Raw genomic sequence first — 18,897 nt, 5'->3', positions numbered from 1 at the left:
GATGCAACCTTAAATTTTCCTTCTATTAGTTAGTGTGCATGTGTGCACGAGTTTTAGGTAGGTAAGGATAGGATAAGGTTATCTATGTCCTTAATCTCCATTCAAAGTAGATAGTAGATTGAAGATAGTACAATTTTATTTTTAGAATCTTTTATGTCTTGGAGTTTGACCTTTATTTATGGTGTAGATCCGAAGGTAATATGAACTCTTGGCTTGGATTTCACCACATCATCATCTTGAAAATCCATATATCTATGATTAGATCTAGTTTTGTATACCCTAAGCTCGCCTTTTCATTTCTATAAAATAAATGTAAGGGTATAGATCAATAACAAAGACTTAAAATTCAACAATTTAGTGGTTCTTCTGTAGTAGACTTTCATGTGCAGAATTAATGATCATTAGTGATAGGTTTTGATAAGAAGTTGGTCATTTATGTTATTGTTTTCTATAATATGTGTTTATAAATTTATTACATATATTTTTTACGAGAGGTTGCTTAGTTTAGGTTGTTTTGGTTTCCTGTGGTAATTATTTTCCAGTTTTGAATCTACATTCCATGTTTAGATAATTTTTCACTAGTGATGTTCTATCAGATAGTACACACTCCAAATTCAATAGGTTGAAGCTGTGGTGATAAGATGACATTTTTTAGGTCCAATTTTTTACCATAAAGTAGGTCGACGAGATAGCTGATTACAATAGTGTTAATACAATACCAAAAGATAAAGTAGCTCGTTCTTGAAGATAGGACACTGAAAGTAGACCCATATTTTCGATAAACACTAGAACCCTACAACATGGAAGTATGTGCATTGTAATGAAGACCTATTTTTCTGTATTCACCATCGTTGTGTCACACGAATTCCCAAGCTAATATTTCTCACTAAGGGCTCACACTCAGTTTTTCCAGCAAACATGTGGTTACAAAACTTCCATTAACCATAACTGTGACCTATAGTCGAACCATGAGCAACTCCATGGTATGCTTTTTCTCAAAAATATCTACATCCCATTCTATAAGTAAAATTCCCTACAAGCTTAGGTAGAGTAGCCTTGTCAATTTCAAGTACTACCCTAACTATATTCCCAATAGCTTTCAAGATATTTAGCTTCACATCCAATGGCATACCCAACAAGGAAATACTAAGGGATACTATAATGAATGCTCACTTTATCTTTGGTTCTTTTTAATGCAAAAATGATAAGCCCCTTTTAGTTTTTTTTTGGTGCCTCTTATAAATTCCCTCAATCAAGAATTGGAGTCTATTTTCATAGGAATTTCTAAATTATAAATGTAGGAGCCTTCTTTGGAGAGGATAATTCTTTCAAAATGCCTAATAGGAATTTCATTTGCATGTCTTTTCATACAAATTCATGTCCAAACATGTTCAAACCTTGGATCCAATGCCACCAAATCTTAGCTCTGAAAAATGCATCTAAGCTTGAAGTATGTCTTAGTTTTACTCTTATTATTTGATCTTTCAACTCCTTTGGAATCAAGATATTGATGCTGAAATACAAATAAAGGAGAAAGCCAGTTGTTAAAATCCAAGGGAAGATGTTGAAAAATACCAAAAAATATAATTGGGACATAGAGAGGTTACCCATAAATTATATTAGACTACTAAAATTAGATCATATCTAGGTGAATCATTCTTGTTATGATCCCATCGGTTTAAAATTGTACTCTTTCAATATCTTTTGTGATAGAGTTAACTTAGAATGTATAAATGTGATTTTTCACAAAGTCTCCATTTCAAATAGTGTGCTCATATTTGGTTAGACACACTATTTTTATATTTTGGAACTCATTTATACCACTTGGTTTAGGTTTTCCACCCATGGATCAAATTCACAATGTGTTTTTTGATGAAGTGATTTGCAACTTTGCAAAAAAATATGAACCCTAAACCCATTATTTTGTCGGACTCGTGAGATCAGCAGATATTTGTAAGCATCCTTCTACTATGATTCCATTATCAATAACTTTATTTGTTTGAGGATCGCTAGAGCTATATTCTTTCTTGGTAAGGATCAATGTAGTTTTTGTTGAAATGGTTGATTTTGGACAAAGTTGGCTTGGATAATTGTGGCTTGAACATGCTAACATTGGCATTGGCCAAGAAAACTTACCAAATCTTATAGAAATTATTTATTCCAAAGAAAACTTACCAAATCTTATAGATGGAGGCTCTACCCTTTCCATACTTAGATTTCTGGTTGTTCAAATTTCTTCCTCAAGTAGCAATACCCTTTCATTTGGCTTAGCATTAGCTTTTGAGTTTTGGGCATGGTAGACATACTGTAAGCTGGCTTGGGAGGAGGGGACCAGGTCCTGAATCCTGTCAACCAACTTCTGTAGGAAATTAGGAATAATTCAAATAAAGTGATGTTGTTTCAATGTTATACAAATGAATTATTATATTTTATGTCTTAAAATTTAATAGTTTCCCGTTATCATTGTTAAATAATTTTTGTGAAATTCCATTTTGCCTCAAAATTGAATTTCTGATATATGTTCTTTCAATGTTGACTCAACAATTATTTTGCAAAGTATAATTCTATTTTCTATGAACAAGTGAATTTATATGAAGCATATCTCAACGCTTGAAAACTGTTGATGCAGGTTTGCAGATCGATTGGAAATTTTACTTGTGGAATATTTAGTGAGATGTCAAAAGATAATCATGGGAAGAAACCATCAAGGCAAACAGATGTATTATCATACTTTCAAAAGGCTCCATCCAAAAATACACATCCTCTTCATGATTCAAGCTCCTTTGAACAATCTGTTACTGAGAGAGAGGTTAACTCTTGTGGAAATGCATTTGATATCCATACGATGGATGAAGAAATAGGTTCCTCAAGTGGTCAGGGTGAGATAAATGCAGTTTCAACAGAAATTGGTGATGAAAATGTTAAAGATTTTTCCTTGGAAAGTGACACAATCCATTCGCGGAAAAGGAAAAGAGGCCAGTGGGCCATAGGAAGACGATTCCAAGAAAATTGGGTCTCAAGTTTTCCATTTATTGAAGAAATACCTCCTACAAATGAGAAAGAGCTTTTCCGACAAGTTAGATGTATTGCGTGTAGTTGGAAAACTCAAAAGGAAGTGAAATTTCAGATGAAGCTAGATACGGTACAAAAGCATGCAGGAAAGGTGTATGAAAAGAAAATTGTAAATGGTAAAGAGAAATCTATTGTTAGATGGAAATCTTCCGAGGAATGTCGACATGTTGAATATGCAGAAGAATATAAAAAATATTTATTATGTAAGAGGAAACTTGAGGCGGACGGAGGAACCATCATATCTCTATTTGAAAAGACGATGGAAAGAAATTTGTTATCCAAGACGATACAATTGAGCACTGTATTTCACATCTTATCTAAAGGTCGTCCTATGACAGATTATCCAGATCACAGGAAATTACTATCTTTTCTTCAAGTGCCAAACTTTCCATCTTCTCATTGGTCTGTAACTAGTGGTTGGGGATGGGCAGGATATCTAGCTCAAGTAGAAAAGGATGATTTGAAAGAGAAGATTGCAAATGCTAGGTTTTTGGCATTGTCTTTAGATGAGGTTACAACTATAGATAATACTTCATGGATTTGCATGAGCATTTATATGGTTAATGACCATATTAGACATTCCTATCTACTTGGGATTAATAAGATGAGAGAGACTTCTACAGCTGAAAATATTTATGAACTTGTTCTTAATGGATTGAAGGAAAGTGGTATGGATGAATTAATGATTGCAAAAAAGTTGGTATGTGTTGGAGCAGATGGAGCAGCGGTAATGCAAGGACAAAGGAATGGCCTTTGTGTTAGGCTACAACTATCAGCTTCACCATATATGCTTAATATTCATTGTATGGCTCATAGGATGAATCTTGCATTTAAAATAGTAAGCAAGTTTCCATCAGTTTCAAAAGTTGAAGATCTTGTACGTGAGACTCATGCATACTTTTCTCGTAGTCCCAAACGATTTTTAGAGTTTCAACAATTTGCAGATGGTATTACGAATGGAAAAAAACTACTGAAAGATGTTGATACAAGATGGATCTCATTAAATGGACCAGCTCAAAGACTATTTAGTGAGTTCAAATCTTTGGTAGGGTTGATGTATGAAAATCGCTATAATGTAGACAAAGCTCAAGATCTTCTTTCTCAACTAACTAATATAGAGACATTATTGACATTGGCTGGAATTCTTCCTATGCTACATGAAATGAATGTCCTCGTGAAAATGTCTCAGAATCGCACAATGTATATTGCGGAATACACAAATGCAAGAAAGTCAGCATGTCTTGCATTGGATAATTTGTATATGATGCCAGACTCTTTTACTGGTCCAGAGTTTAAAAGTTGGACTGAGATCATCAATATAGAAAATACTGAAAATTTTTTGACCTTTGATGAAAAAGGGATACTATGTATCGTAGTGCGTGGGTATATGGTTCCCTTTCATTATATTAGTAAGACAGGATGAATCACCAAAGATTGCCCTGTGTCAAGAGACCAATTTGATAATATTGTGATTTCAGTGAGACAAAATTTGATAGAAATTGCAAGATCACTATCATTAGAGATAAGAGAACGATTTCCTCGAGATGAATTGTTGGAGGCCATGTGTGTGGTATACCCTCAATATTGGAACAATTGTCAATGTCGAAGAACTTTAAAAGCTGATTTTCAAAAAAGATTAAAATGTTTAGTAGACCATTTTTGCAAGAAAGTCTCGATACATGGAGAACAAATTGAAGGTATTTTAGATTCATCAAAATTGTATCAACAAGGTGGACGCTTTGCTGAAACAATGTGGAAGCAATATCCTTTTTTGGAGAATCCTAATGAAAATGGTGCTATAACAAGATTATGGACTACTTTAAGTGCTAGCCAATACCTGCAAGAAAACATATCAGAATATTTCAAATTAGCAGATTTGTGTCAAACCATGATTTTGGGATCAGTGGAGGATGAGAGAATGTTTAGTGCATTATCATTCTTGAAGTCAAAGTTGAGGAACAAGCTTGATAAACATGTGGATACATGTTTAAGATTATATGTAACAAAGTATGACATTGACAATTTTCCATATGAAAGAGCGCTAACTCTTTGGCGATCAGATTGTGATAGAAGGGGAGAAAACAATATAATAAATCTATCTAATGAACTTGATATAGAACATAATGTTTTGGAGGCTCATAATGACAGTTCATTTAGAGAAGATCATGTTCACAATTTAGAAAATGAGGACCAAGATGAGAACTGGGAAATTGAAATACCCTAGGACTCTTATTTTGGTATACATGTTCCATTGATCATGCAAAATTACTATATGTCAACTTCAGGTAAAAATAGGTTCTATATTTGTATTTTTCATTGTAACATTGCAGCAACATTATTTTGATGTGTGTTATTTTAAGATTGATGTTTCATATTTAATCATTACATTGTTTGTTTCTTATCCGTGACAGGAAATAAAGCTGGATTTGGTGAGGTTGGGACCTATTTCTTTTCATTTGCTAGCCATTTCTTGTCAGTGATTTGTCAGCCATGTTTTCAAGTCTTTTAGGTACTAAGTTGTTCGGGTCCCCACATGTCCTTAGGACCATTAAGGGATGAGATAACATGAGTCAGTCCAACTCATGCCCCGAATTTACTTTTTACCTATTGATGTAAGTGTTTTGTTACCACTTATCACCAACAAAATTCTACCATAACATAAACCAACTTGAAGACGACACTTCTCATCTTCCTTTTACATAAATGCTCTATGGATCTCCCTACTATACTTTTCCGAGACCAACGTCCCTTCTTGGTAGGTCTCTCCACCATACCACTAATCACACAATAGTAACTACTGCCTTCTATAAATCTCTCTAGTCTCAGTTATTTGTGTCCTTGTCACACTCGACCAATATAATCTTGCAGGTCTACTTTTTTATCATATCTTTATTTTTTGTTATTTTGTGTATTTAACATTAGTACCATCCAAGAGTAACGAGTTAGTGTCCTTTGGATTTGATCTTTGATTTGAAATGAAGTCAGATTTGATGAAGCTGGGACCTATTTCTTTTCACATAGACAGTGTCCTAGTATTAAATGATAAATAACTAATTTAAGAAGTCTAACGCTAAGCAACAATGGGCTTATTCAAGTACATGAAATTGCGTTGATGTCTAGCTCTAATATCTTAGAAAATTTTAGCAGTTTGTTTGCTGCTTGTTTAGAGGATTTTGTCAAGTTTGAAATTTTTGGTTTATTTTGGTCATATTTTTTTAGTTGCTTGACTTATTTCATGCATAGATCGACAGATCTAGTTTTATTTTTATAATTATTGTTGTTTTCTTTATATATTTGGTGGTTTGAGGAAAGATATTTGATTTCCTTTCACTTTGTGGCATGATTTCAACATCTTCACCTTTTAGAATATAGTAAAATATTATTCTTATTTTATGTTTTCTTGGAAAAGAATTATTGATATTTGGAAAGGGAAATAAGCCCTAGGTAGCTAAGCGAAGAGAAAAATGGTCTATGTACTAGGTTCCTGCGCATTCATCGTAGGAGACCTATTGGCATGAGACCGACATTCCTTTTATGCAATTACACTTTTTCAAGGCGGAGCTGAGTTTGCTGACTTGGGAAGAACACTGACAGCTGATCATAATGCTAAGGAGATTATAATGTTGGTTTCAAAAACAGGATTGTGAAAATTGTTTGCACTAGTTCTTCTTTTGGTCATATTTACTACCAAATTTGTGTCTTGCTGATTTTTTACATTTGTAATGACCTTGTGCAGAGATGGTTTGAAGAGCCCGATGTTAGAGTGTGAAGACTCTCTACAAACCACAAGGACTACATTTTCTTGGAGGGCACTCGATGTTCTTGGTGTTGCTGAGTCTCTTCGTTCGAAGCGTAAATGGATACAATGGTATGGCCATAACATCACTTAATTTGATCCTCTTTACTAATCTCCTAATATCATTTCAATACATCAAATTGCTTTGTTTTCATGGAATCCAAAGATACATCAGTAATGTTATTTTGTCTTGGAAATACTAAATTATTTTGTTTTGATATCACCCAGTTTGAGTTGTTCTTTGCAACTACCACTTGATCATTTAACAAGCATTTGAAATTCAAAGTGAAATAAAGCTCTTTTAGTTTTTTTCCAGAAGAAGATTAGATGTTGATTGATTTCATTTTCCAACAAATGTGGTATTTAAGTTACTTTCTTCTTGCAAGTCGATTTTACCGTTATTAGTACACTGCTAGTAGATTTGTTTGACATGATCATTTTCTTCAATTTCAGGGTCGACTAGCTTAATGATAGTGTCCTTTTGCTTCAGCTCATGTTCATTCATCAGTTCTCAATTGATTCTCTCTGTGTTCAAAATGGATTCAAGTAGCTTAGGAATTACATCGATTTCCATGTTCATTCATCAGTTCTCAACTGATTCTCTCTGTGTTCAATGGATTCAAGTAGCTTGGAAATCACATCAATTTCCTTTTATATTGTATTAAAATGTACAGGAATGTCATAGTGGAATTGCTTTCCACAACAATACTTCTTTGTAACTATGGACTTTATCTCAACTCAACTGGATTTCATTTCTAACAAGAGATTTCCTTAATAAATTCCTCTTGACAAATTTTTCTGTTATAAAACTTTGCAAAAGCATACCCTTGGTATAGCTCACTACACAAGAAAATTCATTTTTGAAGCATAATTCTTATACTTGCAACTTTCATTTCTCTGTATAGACTTTCTAGAAAATAAATTGCGTGTAAAGATTCTATATTCCACTCTTGGATTCATTTTGTTCGAGAGTTATGTGAAGGACTAACGAACCTAGTAGTCACAGGACGAAACAAACCCTGAGGCAGTAAAAATTTGTACATGGGTCCACATTTGCTCCCGTTATGGTCCTTACAGAGAGTGCATTGAAGGTAGGTATGTTGCAGTTGGTAGAATATGACGAATGTGCTCCCTTCATGTTCTCTAAGACGACAACTTACAATTATTTGACAATTTCCTCATCCAAATGATTTTGAATGAGTAATTTCATCTAAATTTAACTGATTTTCAAACTGGGATTTAGTCTTCTTAATTTAACTGATTTTCAAACTGAGATTTAGTCAGTGTTATTGAGGAGTGAAATAGAAACTGATTTTCTCTTGCAGAGAATAACAAGGATTGGTGTGAGCTTATACTCTGCCTTATAGACCTTCAAATACAAATAAGCTCTTGTATCCCTGTTTCAATCACATAATTTAAATGAATATAATGTCATTTTATTAGAAAAATGCAATGAGTATGAAATAGATCATCAGAATGGCCACTGTAGCCCAGGCTGGTGAGAACTTGAGTATTTTATATCTGACTAAACACATGCACATGAAAAGAAACATCACCTGACACAGACATGAACAAGATAGAATCTAGATATTAGAATTTTGGGGAAAAACAATTGTGCCTTAACAGAGAGCTTCTTATCCTACACCACACATTTCACTCTTTCAAGGTGGAGTTACAAACTGAACATGCAATGACTGAGCTGCATGGTCACCAAAGTTGTAACACACCCAAAAAAACAGTGCTTCATATCGGCTTCTTAATTATGTGTGTTTAGCATTAGTGATATAGTCTCTTCTGAACTTTTATTTCAAGTAGAAATTTGATTAAATTTCAGAAGTGCAAGAAATCACAGAAAACCCTCCGGCAGTAAATTGATAGGAGAAATCTTCAAAAAAACCTGGAAGCTGTCCTGTTCATATTGTCCTGGACTTTTCAGCCAAGTTAATATGTCTGTAAAGAATACTATTTTATCCTGAGAAAATATTGACACTTTGTTTATCACCAGATGAAAATAAATTAGAAGCAAAACATCAGGTTGGTGACAAATCCAAAACAAGTTGCAAGACTGTAACCCAATCTGCAAAACATCAAAAAACTGATTGTCCCAGAGTGGGATGCACTATGGGAAGCTGTGCTGTCCCATCTTTTACTAGTGTCAGCTTCATAGCACCTGCTTCCATTTCCAGCAGCTCTGTCTTTAAGAGAGCATCGACCTCTATCTTGATAGTGTTGTCATCAAGAGATTTGTAGCTGATTTCCATTTTTAATCTTTATGGCAGCTGTTTATAGTCCTGTAGGACTGAACGCATGGATGTTGCAAAGCTTCATTAGCTGTTATTCTTTTGTTTCCATCCACTTGTAACATTTGTTTCAGCAAATCCACACCTTCTAGACACCCAACATTTTTAACAAATCTTGTGAGGGATGGGAAAGGCTTTCCCGGATTTGGAAATATGATATCCAACTACTCCTTTACAGATTGCCCACGAAATAGCGGCTCACCGATGAACAATTCTGCCGACATGTTATTTGTTGCTTTTTTCTAGACTAGCTCTCACAAAGCATTTGAGTTGTTCCTGTTCCTGGTTGGTTTTTTTATAATTTTATAGACAAGTTCCATGTCGTGGAAATGTGAAAAAAGATAGTGATATTGCCACCATGTGGCTCTTATCATATATGGTTTTATACTTCAAAAAATTCTCTAAGAGTTCACAATGCTAAAATTCACTAGGACTTTACAAAGTTTTATTATTTAGTGAAAGACTTGCCAAGTTCTTACAAGATTTTATAATTGAGTAAAATATTCGCCATGCCTGGTGAGAGATTCGCCAGAAAATTATATATACATATTATATTACTGATAAAATCGCCTTCCATTTTTCCTATATACCATGGAGATTCGCCCAATTATTATATTTATAAATTTGGGGGGGGTTCTTAAAATTTTCCCTGACTAGAAGCTCATCATCTATGAAATGTCTTTGTACAATCTCTTGTTTGAATTGTTCCTTTCCACGACTTACAAAACATCCACAAACAACAATTTTCTCAAAGTATACATCCCATGTACTATAGTCCTGACCAACCTCTTGTTCAGTGAAATCATTTTCTTTTTCTTCAAGATCCATTGTCATATCCTCTTCTACCCACTTTATGCTACGTGATTTAACAATTTTAGGTGCACGTCCACATACATGTCTTTTTCTTTTGCTAGTTGAAGGCTCATGCTCTTCATTTGCTCCAATCTCCATCTAAAATAATAAAAAACATGCATTAATTTTTTTCAAGATTGGATAATGCACTATAAATTTTAATAATATCATGAAAAAAGATGGACATGTCACAAAATTCCATTATATCAATTTTTCCTAAGTTAATTGAAAATTTAAGTGCTTGATGTCTCGTGTCATTCAATGTGTCCTCATTTGATATGACAAGATTTGTCTCCATTGTCCTATCTAGTTCATGTAATACACAACATATTCAATAATTTTTAGTACACCAATTATATAATTTCAATGCATATGTTATCCAACACAAAACTTCACTTTATTCATACATTTGGCATGTTGATATCATGTTAATTTGGAGTTGAAAAAAATAAAATTTAAGACCCTAGGTATATACACTGAGCCAAAATTTTGACAAGAACCAACATCCCTATCCCACAAGGCCATCCTAATTTTAAAACATTTCCCTTGATCAAAGAATCACATTTAATCACCATTCTTGTGCATTTTCAACCAATAATTTTGACTTGAAAGGCCTCTATCCAAGTCTGCCAACATAGCAATTCATCATATCTAGTAATGCTCAAATCAGAAAAAATATGCACTCCTGGGCCAAAACAATTACACTCTTGGTAATTAAATTTGAAATGGGACATAATTGGATAATGCCTAACCTTAAGATATAACCATGCATCATGTCTAACAAATATCCTAGATAACTATGTTTCCCACTTATACACAACTTTCACATAATCCAAGTCGAAGCAAAACTTAGAATGTTGTAACAATGCAAAAGTGTTTAAAATCATTAAATAAATAATCTACAATTTGAATCAATTATATTGGCCAATAAATGAAGTCTGGGTGTGCATTTTAGTGAAGCAAGGCGATTTTGGTCTTCTTCACAAAAATACACGCCCAACCCTCATTTCAAGGCCAAATTGAATAATTCAAATTGGAGAGTATTATTTTAATTATAAGTAACATTAATAAAATTAAATATTTTTTTATTTTTCACACACACACACACACATACACACACACACACACACACACACACACACATATATATATATATATTTGTTCAAGAACACTCCAAACAACATGGATTTCATAGGGTAAAAGGCAGGGTTTGTGTGCCTTAAATAAATGCACACCATGACCTATAATTAATGGCAATGATATAATGATCATTCCATCCTATGGGTTTGCAAAATTGTACCTCAGTCTTGTGGTGTAACAATGCTTTAATGGGCCTCAGTATCATGGTGTAACAACACCCTGATGGGCCTCAGTTCTTGGGTATGACAATGACCTCTTTGGGCCTTCTTATTTGTGATATGAGAAAAGATTATGACAAAGATACGAAGGAGATATGTTGATCCCTATGACAGAGATATCATGACAAACCTATGATTGTTCCGCTACATTGTGATTATTAATGTTCTCTGTACATAATTTCTTATGATGATATCAGGTGAATGCAATGTGAAAATGTTTTAACATGCAATTATCTACAAAAAAAGATTTCTAGCCCTAAGAAAATTAACATTGTTACTACTCTAATGGTTAGTAAATATATAATAATGTAAAAGCGTTTAAAATAATAAACTAAACAATCTACAATTTGAATCAATCATATTGGCCAAGAAATTAAGCTTGTGCATGCATTTTAGTGAAGCAAAGACATTTTGATATGCTTCACAAAAATGCTTGTCCAACCTTCATTTCAAGGAAAAATTAAATGATTCAACTTGGAGAGTATTTTTTTACTCGTGTGTAAAATTAATAAAATTAAATATTTTTTTAATTTTTCACATATATTTATTTTTTTGAAGAATACTCCAAATTACATGGATTTCATAGGGAAAAAGGAAAGGTTTGTGTGCCTCAATATTTCTGTCAAGATTAGATAATGCACTATAAATTTTAATAATATCGTGAAGAAAGATGGATGTATCACAAAATTCCATTATATCAATTTGTCCTAAGTGAAAATTTGAGTACCTGATGTGTAACATCATCCATTATATCTTCATTTAATATGATATGATTTGTTTCCATGCCCTCGTCTGGATACTATAATACACCACACATTCAATAATGTTTAGTACACTAATTATATCAATTCAATGAATATGTTATCCAACTCAAAACTTCATTTTAGTCCTATATTTGACATATTGATATCATGTTAATTTGGATTTGAAAAAAAAAATTATTTTATGACCCTAGGTATATACATTGAGCCAAAATTTCGACAAGAAAAGTATCCAACATCACTATTCCACATGGCCACCCTAATTTTCAAACATTTCCCTTGATCATAAAATCACATTTAATCACTATTCCTGTGTATTTTCAATCAATAAGTTTGATCTAAAAGGCCTCATGGAAAAAAAATGACTTTCTCTCATCTATGTTCTAGTATTTGTGAAATCACTAAGACCTTCCTCCTTTGGTTGAGGTTGCTTTGTCTTTTTATCTGTATTGTATCTATAGATTCCATTGTCATATCTTATTTGACCTACTTTCCTCTCAACAATTTAGTAGTTCTACATTGTCTATTTTGTATGTCCATGGCCTCCTCTGGATCCTGTAATACACAACAATGACAATAATTTTTAGTACACCAATCAAATCCAATTATCAACAATGAAAAAAATAAGTGTAGGGGCAAAATTATTGGTAGACAATATTTTGAATAGAGTATAATTTGTCCTTACAATATAAATATTAATTGATATTATAATTTTTCCCCATGTAAGACAGTTTACCATTAGTGTGTATATCAATTTTGTTTCATTCCTCATTTATAACTTAGTTTATGTAATCATTTTAGAGCTAATTAAATTTCTCTATAGAGAATGTAGTAGATTAATTAAATTATGGTTATTGTACTGAACGTACTCTATTAATCTTTGATTTTATTAGAGAATAATGTTATAATATTGTAACATTTCTATGTCTTTTTTTACCAAAGAAAAATAACTTGATGGCGTTAGAATAGGCGTGATTTTCGTTGACTTTAATACCTTATAAAGGCAAAAATATTTTCATATATAGATAATTACTTGTGATTCTTTTATCTTTGTGTTCTTCTTTTATCTTTTAGTTCATCAAGCAATTACTAAAACAATAACACAAGGACAACAGATGTAGGTGAACGACCATGGAAAAACCCCTATCTAGGGGAAAACCCAGTAAACAATTCTTTCTTCAGTAGATAATCCAAGAATCTAGACCCAAACAAATACTTCCTCCACACCAAGTCAACCCTCAATCTTTATTGCAGATGATAACCCTTTCAAAGCAACTTCGACCTAGCAACATCAACAAAAACTTTGACCCAATAGCAGTAGCAATAGCAACAACAAATTCGACCAGAATTGGAAGACTTTGATCTCCCTTGATACACGTCAGAACTAAGTGAGAGTTGTCCCAAAATTTCGATCTTGATATCTTCTATCTCCTTCCAGAAACTCACACTTCTCTCAAAATCATTTTCTAAACCTTTTTCAACTTCAAACTTTTCCAACTTCCAGCTTCAGAGATCGAACTATGTGAGAGAGAATGAGATGCTCCAAATGAATTCGAACTGCCTTATATAAATAGCCTTCCAAGGAGGTTGAATTAATTGTCCGGGGCTGACTTGGTGTGGATGAGACTAAATTCATTTTTGAATCAAAAATAAATTCTTTTTACATGATTTGAAAGCCCAAGAAGGGCCTCTTTTAATGTACAATGACTCTAATGACTCAAAAAAAAATCCTAGAAGTCCTCAATGGGTACTTTGACCAAAAACATGATGACCCAAGCATGAAACCCATGCTTTAATAAGTCATAGCAATAATAATAAAAATTTCTTCTTCGTTCTTTTGATAAGTACATCTAAAATTCATTTATTAAGACTGAACCCAGTTACATATTTCGACACTCCCTCTTAACTAGGGAGGTATTTATTAGTATAAGTACAAGGAAGATCTCAGAACACATGAACCATAAAGAATTTAAGACACTGCAATGCCATGGAATAGATTCTTGACCAAGGTAAGCTATCCAAGGTCCTCCAATAGTTTAGGAATTGCAATGCCATGGACTAGATTCTTGACCCAGGTAATCTATCCAAGGTCCTCCAATAGTTTAGGCACCACAATGCCATGAACTAGATTCCTGGAAAGGGATAATCTATCCAGGTGGGACTAAGATGGACTAAAGATTTCAACCTCTCTAGGTACCATCAGGATTAATTATTAACCATCAACCTAGGGATCTATGTGTATATCCAAGGTCAAATCTCCATGACTAATGCCACCCTCCCTACTTCAGGAACTAGACATCAACACAAAGTGTCGACTAGATGTGTTCCCAGGAAATGTCTCACATATAAAGCCTCAACTTCATGATTATTCAATTAGTAACCAATGTTCTCTTATCAAATAGATCGGCAACAAGTCTCTCCAATCAAACTAATCAATGACATGTAAAACATGCTATTAATATTTCGATAGATTTACCAGTAAAAACACAACCCATTTAGTAACACATTTTCAAATGTACATAAGTAGATACAAACCTTTGGGGTCTTCCATGAAACTTGTTATTACTTCTCAACTTTTCATAGTAGGACTTAGAACTTTCCAAATGAACCTTTGGCAGAAGATTCCTCAACCGTATAGATTTATTTCCTACTCTTCATGGAGCAACATATTGTACAAACAAATCCATATTTTCTTATCTCAGCAGCCCTTCATAATACATTTTCTGATTTCTTCTCACTCATGGCCTTCACTAACTTATGGTTGTTATTCTTGGTCTAGTACATGACACATGAAGTAGATAACCATATCCATCACTCCCTCTTAACCTAGGGAGATTTATTTCATCGAAGTTCCCTCTCAACTTAGGGGGCTCAACTTCTTGACATCAGAGAACCTTTCATGGCTTCCATCCTTCTCATCAGCGATATCATGATCATCATCATTCACATCATGATTATCACGTCAACTTTACTTTATGAACATCTTCATCATCTTGAAGATTGTGTAACTGCACAACTTAGATAAAAAGTACAACCAAATCTATAGAAGCATGAAGTTAACCTTATCATACATATAATGGAAGCATTCCTATTTAGACATCAAATACTCAAGCTTAGTTACAAACAAGGAGATACATACTCTTCAACTTCTTGCTAGGGTTTTTGTCACAAACCCTAGATTATATCATTAAGACTTTGAGCATTTCATCACAAATTTCATTACATCTAGGGTTTCAATGATTCTTCTAAAGGTATGACATACCCTACTACATCATATTGCAGACCTTAGAATAAATCCAAACAAATATATATCTACAATGTATCTAACAACTTTAGAATTCATATGTTAGACTTCCTACTAGGATTTAGTGCAAAAATCCTAGATTTCGTACATGATATTTAACAATCAAAACCAATCATAGCTCAATTAAAAGTAACAACATGACTTGCTTCCACTAGGGTTTGTTTTAAACCCTATATTTTACTAATTTTCAACATCCACAATGCAATTTCAGATTTGATCAACTTTTCATAAATCCTAGATTATCACATTGTCATCATATATCAGATATTTTAACTTCTACAAAGGTTTAGTTACAAAACCCTATAATTCACAAATATATCATCCTAGAGAATCAAACTTTTACTAGAGCTTAGTTCCAAACCATAGGACTCATGACCATCAAAAATTTGGTTACAAGGATTCCATCATCATGCACACACATATCATAACATGTGTTATTCAAACCCAACTACACAAATATCAATAAGGGTTAGACATATAACAAAATTGATTAGACTAGGGTTTGATTGGACAAACACACACATGCCAAGGATTTCATTTCTAGGAAATTATAAGGGTATTTATTATACACCCTACCAAGCCCTAATGATCTAGGGTCTAAATAAAAAACATGGCAAAACCTAGATTATCAATACTTCAAAGGTTCTGGATTTTAGACATCACCATTCAACGCTAACAAGTTAGGTTTCCATAACCATACCAAAGCCCCAAACATGACTTCATCAAAACATTAGCCAGTTTCTTTAGACTTCATCAATAACCCTAAGTAGGCTAGGGTTCTTCACATAATCATCAACATACCCTTAAGTTAAGGTTTTCACAATGAACCTTTTTGGGGTTCTACAATAATAATCAAAGATATGAGGAGGGTAGATTTATCTAATGATGAATCACCCAATCAAGAATATTTAATATTCAAGAAAGTTGGACACAAATATGCTAGTAATAATTTATTAATAATGAATATGGAGAGAGAGAAAACTTGTAATTCAAAACATACCTCTTGTTTCTTAACAAACCTTTCAATTCCAATGCTTTGTTTTTTGAGGCCTTCTTCCTTGAATCTTCAACAAGTTTTTCTAAATAAGGAAAATACGAGTAGAAATGTGATTAGTATTTAAAGCAAACAAAACTAGATAAGTAAGGAAAAATAAAAATGAAAATGGTAATAGGATACTTATCTTTCGCTGTTGAAGAGGGCTCCTTCTAGGCTTGAGGGATACTTATAACCTTAAGAACAAAATAAAATTGTTTTTCCAAAATATGTTAAACCTACAAATATTAAAAAGATAACATAACTAAATCTTAGATCAAAAGACTTAGTAGTGTAAGTCCCTTATATCCAGTTCTTCAGGCTTAGTCTTATTTGGGGATCCTTCTTCAACAACATTGGCTTGCTCTCTTCTTCTTTTCTTTTTCTTCGGATTGTCAGGACAATCAGTTTTATAGTGACCCATTTTGTGGCAGTGGTAGCATTATATCTTGAACATATCAACCTTCCTTCTTGGCCCTCTTGACTTCTTAGAGTGTCCTTTCTTCTAAGATTCGATGTATGTGTTTAAGACCTTTTATTCTTAATTTTTGTATACTAAATAAATTCTCATTTCTTCTTGGGTGCAAGCATTCCAAAATTTTTCAAAGGTAGGATCTTATTTCCAACTATTGAGACCCGGGGGAAAATAAATCCAAGTAGGTGGTAATCCCAATAGTGTAGTGATTACTAGCTCCTTCTTCAGTACAATTTCATCTATGGATTGAATTTCATCTCTAATTATTTATATCCTCACAAATAAGGAAGCCACATTATCATCCTTTGTGATTTTAGTAGTCCTTAACTCATTCTTCAAGCTTGCTACTTGACCAATATTTTTTATAGTGAATAATTTTGACAATGCTTCATACATTTCTTGAGAATGATCTATGTTGGAAATGTATGGGACAAGATTGTACTATATGCTTTCTACCATTAGTGTCATAGCCAATATCTATAAATTTCTATACTTCACCTTGTCTACATCACTAGATTCTTCGGTAGGTTTCTTCAATTTTCCTTTGACCACATCCAAGACCTTGTTCTTTTCAAGAATGAGGTCAAACCTCTTCTTCCAAGGCCTGTAGTTTGAGGCTCCTTCCAATTTTTTCTCACTCTTTATTGTGTTCGACATTTTCCTTAAATATAGTGAAATTATTTCTTATAAGAGCTCCTTATATGATACCTTGATCAATCCTTTAGATTCCTTCTAGTGAATATTCAAAACTGCCTTTTACCTCCTTCACCTTAGCTCTGATACCATGTTAGAAAATCAGAAAGGAATAAATATTTTATTATATATAATTACTTGTGATTCTTTTATCTTTATGTTTTTCTTTTATCTTTTAGTTCACCAAGAAATTACAAAAACAATAACACAAGGACAACAAATGTAGGAGGAAAACCGAGGAAAAAACCCCTATCTAGGGGAAAACCTAGTCAACAATTCTTCCTTCAATATTTTCTTGAGATAATCCAAGACTCTAGACCAGACAAAGACTTCCTCCACACCAAGTCAATCCTCAATCCTTCTTGAAAATGATAACCCTTTCAAAGCAACTTCGACCTAGTAGCATCACCAACAGCTTTGACCCAATAGCAATAACAACAATAGCTTCAACCAAACTTAGAAGACTTTGATCTTCATTGATACACATCATAATTGAGTGAGAGTTGTCCCAAAATTTCAATCTTGAGGTCTTGTATCTACTTCTAGAAACTCACACTTATTTCCAGCTCCTTTTCTAACCCTTTTTAAACTTTTCACTTTTCTAGCTTCCAGCTCCAAAGATCAAACTGTGTGAGAGAGAATGAGATGCTCCAAATGAATTTGAACTACCTTGTATTAATAGCCTTCCAAGGATGTCAAATTACTTATCTTGAGGTCGACTTGATCTTCTTGAGGCCGACTTGGTGTGGAGGATACTAAATTCATTTTTGGCTAAAAAATAATTCTTTTTACATGATTCGAAAGCCCAAGAAGGGCCTCTTTTAATGTATAATGACTCTAACCTCAGAATAAACCCTAGAAGTTATCAATGAGGACTTTTACCTAAATCATGATGACCCAAGCATGAAACCCATGCTTTAATAAGTCATAGAAATAATAATAAAAATATTTTCTTCATTCTTTTGATAAGTACATCTCAAATACATTTATGAAGACCGAACCTAGTTACATATTTCAACACGCCCTAATGTGATCACATTATACACCTCAGCCCGCACTAAGGTTTGAATTGGGTGAATCAAAATATTCAACAATAGGAAAGTCGAAATTTTAAAATTCCCATGGGATAAAACTTCAAAATTAAATATGCACCAACTATTGAACTAAAAAATAATTTCAAAATCTTTCTTACTCCTCTGAGAATTTTTTCCAGTGTTGATAGGAATGGAACCGAGAAAGAAAAGAATAGGCTC

This window comes from Pinus tabuliformis, chromosome 2_2 (assembly GCF_031772625.1).
Source record: "Pinus tabuliformis cultivar Carrire ecotype Pingquan chromosome 2_2, CPIR1, whole genome shotgun sequence".
Lineage (NCBI taxonomy): Eukaryota > Viridiplantae > Streptophyta > Pinopsida > Pinales > Pinaceae > Pinus > Pinus tabuliformis.
Note: the sequence above shows the minus strand (reverse complement) of the source record.